Source organism: Conger conger, chromosome 18 (assembly GCF_963514075.1).
Source record: "Conger conger chromosome 18, fConCon1.1, whole genome shotgun sequence".
Lineage (NCBI taxonomy): Eukaryota > Metazoa > Chordata > Actinopteri > Anguilliformes > Congridae > Conger > Conger conger.
This window is the reverse complement of record NC_083777.1, coordinates 10,750,897-10,754,504: the sequence shown is the minus strand read 5'-3', so window position 1 is coordinate 10,754,504 and position 3,608 is coordinate 10,750,897.

Here is a 3,608-nt window from a genome sequence, read left to right as displayed (position 1 = left end):
GACCCCAGTACAGATGGATTATACAGTATGTACTGTTATGCAGGAGTCAGCCACACCCTGTCCCACTGGTGGACAACTCATTCGGAGTTTCATGTTCACAACATCTCGCCGTAGGCAATCTTCATGACAGCGAGGATGACAAACAGCCAGGACATGACAGAGCACAACTTTTTGGACCATTGCATACACTGTTTTCCCCTTGATATCTCTCCACCAACAGATAACAACCCACACAGTTCATGAGCGGAACCCCAACGCTGTCGCCCGGGGCAACTTTCCTCACCTGAGGAGCTCAGGGGAAACGTCCAAAGGGAACGCAAGAACTTTCCGGCAAATCACAGCGCCACATATCAGAAACCTCTACAAACTCTGTGCCCCGGGGTTTTAGGCCAGGAAATAATTTATTTCATTCGGAAAAATTTTATTTTGTTTTTATTGACAGGCTTTTTGAATTATGCTTCCATGTGTGGATGTTTAAAAGTTTTACATTTCTTAGACAGGTCCTGGCTATAATTTCCTGACTAGTCAGCACTCATCCACTCTGTCCACATCAAAAGGTCCCTGCCGTGCCAGAAAAGAGCCAGATTAAAGGCTTCGCGTTTTATTATTACTTGTAATACGATAAATATGCAGAGAGTGGAATCTATCGTCAATTCTGATCACCCTTATCTGTAGAACCTGATTAGCTATGAAGGCTCCTGACCGTGTCGAGACGGAGAGGGATGTGTATAGAGATGTGAGCACTCAGAGCGCATGGCAGGGAAAGGGTTAAAGCCCGACGAGTCGCCAACCTATTTGTCAGAACCCCCAAGTGGCTGTCATCGCCAAAGGACTTACGTAAAGATTCGCTGACCTCAGAGGAATAGCCAGGAAATATCTCTTATGACCGCGAGACGTTCTAAAAACAGGGCTGTCAATGGCATCTACTTTCAAACACTTTTAAACAGGCTTAACCGTTACCCACCTGTCTCCGGCCACCCCCTGCCCCCCCCCCCCCCCCCCGTCTACCACCCACCCACCCACCTCTCCCCCAACCTGTCTGGGCCAGCTCACCACCATGCGAGCCCGTAAGCATGTGACCTCCGAGTGTTCAGAGCGGGCTGACATGCGCCCCCGTCTGACTGGTTTTCACAGAAGTGTTGATGCGGCAGATCTTGCAGTTAATGTACAGTATGTACAGCAGACAGTACTCTTCGGCAGTGGCAGGAGACTCTGAAGAGGGGCAATTCCTGACCAGGAGACAGGGGGAACTTTTTTGTGTATCAGTATTTTTAGTTTGGCTAGGTAAGCAGTGTTTGGCTAGTTAAGGGGTTTGGTCATACTTTTACTTTGTTTGTTTGTTTGTTTGTTTGTTTGTTTAAAAATAAATAAATAAATAAATAAATAAATAAATAAATAAATAAATAAATAAATAAATAAATAAATATTCAAATAGGCCCTGGTCCTTATCTTTGTTGTGCAGGTAGCAGTTGAAATTGTACTTCCCTTTAGGGTCTTTCAGCGCACTTATCCCTGATTATGGGTATGCACTTTGCACTTTGTTGTACGTCGCTCTGGATAAGAGCGTCTGCCAAATGCCATTAATGTAACATTAAATCCCTCAGACTGGGCTGCATGCATATATACGCCGAGATGTACAAGCCGTAAGAACGTCGGTTTAAGTGCGCATTAAAAACACAACATACGTACATTCTAAATTCTCCGAAAAAAGGCTCAAAAGGAACCTGATGATTCCACAGAAGAACTGTATCTAGCTCAAGGGTTCTTTGTCGGGCAAAATGATTCTTTGTCTGCGAGCTTTCACACTTCACACCGATGACAGATGGCTCCGTAAATAACGAACTCTACGGAGGCAAGCCAAAGAGGCATTTTTTCCGAGAGTGCAGACGCAGTGCGTTGCCCGTCGAGATGGCACCTCGGTGTTTCACTGGAGGCGAGGCCACAGAGCCAGTCCTGGCCGCACCTGACTGCTAATTCACCTGTCACAACTACACCGTGTATCTGTCAGACATTTTGTGACGCGCTTGCGTTTCGACAGGCGCCGCACGAAGCGATTAAGCTCTTCACTCTTCCGTTGGACGCCACGGCTGCGCCCGCTCCTCAGAGCCCCGGCGGCTTCACACCACCGGGTCTCGACGTTTGACGAGGGGTGTGAAGCCGTGAATGCTCCTCATTGTATTTTCGGCTCCTGCCGAGCCCCAGGTTTTAATCCCTCCGGTTCAAACGCAGGACGCCGACTTGCGAAACGGCCCTGCCTGGTCTCTGTAACCCAGGCGGCGTGACGTCAAAAAAATCATCTCCAACCCGCCTCCTCCTCGCGCCCTTTCGTTCCCCTCCTGAGGAGAGAAAACGCTGAGCCTTGATGTCATAATTACAGCCTCTCCCCTGCTTTGAAGGCCACCAATGGCGGCTCTCGGAACCAAAGTCATTAACGGGTTAACGGCTTCATCTTTTAACGTGTGCGTCGACTTGGAACCTGACATTGATTTAACCGTCTTCTTGAGAAACAAAAGTCAATAATTAGTTAGATAGTTAACCCTAGGGAATGTGTTGTGTTGGACAAGTAGGTTGGTTTCTTTCTCTACATTCATTTATTTTCACATCAGAAGCATGAAACAAGGTTAAGCAACTAGTAAAATTACCGTAGAACGGACACACAGCGGTCAAATTACATTGCCTCAAGCCATTCAAATAAGTTGTTGAGAAACTGAGAACATGCAGTGGTTCTTTCAAACAAATTAGAAGCACACGAACAAGGCACGGCATTGATGTTCAGGGAGTTCTGCGACGGAGACAAAAAGTTGTTCCATGTTCTGTGCAGATGGCAAAATGACACTTGCTATTCCAACCAACTCCATTGATGCATTTTTACAGAATTGATCTGTTTAAGCCTAAACCCCTGCAAAATATTTCATTGCGGACTACTCTTATTTAACCATTTTTGTGCAGGTAACAATTTGACTTTTTATGTGTAGCCCTACTTCCCACTGCTCAACCGAAACGTTTAAAACTGTGGCTGTTAATTTACCATCTGTGAATAATCTGTGCTTAACTGATGTAGATTACTGTGTAGGAACAATGTGTAAGGTGCCTGATGAAAAGACTCAATCTCATATCTCTCTTATCAATCTATTTCTGAGGGATGACTGAACTGTAGGTGAGAAACCTGCCCTAGATAAAATATAAACTGGTATCATTCTGTCAAAAGAACACCTTACTGTTGTTCTTGACCGTGTCGATACGGATTTTTACCCTTATATCTTTATTACTTTATAGTTCTGAAAGAGCTGCCACTGGATTAGGGGCAGGTGTGACTATTGGCCAAGCAGGTTTACAGCTCATGCTATGAGGTAGCACTCTCTCTTTCTCTTTCTCTTTCTCTTTCTCTCCTGACCCTCACTCTCACTCTCACTCTCACTCTCACTCTCACTCTCACTCTCACTCTCACACTCACTCACACACTCACTCACACTCACACTCACTCTCACTCACGCTCACACTCACACGATGCCCTGGAATACCTACCATCCTGAAAGAGTGCTCTCAGACCAGAGTGGCTTTTCCCAGCTAGTTACAGAATGTTTCTTAATTATTAACAAATTTCAGAG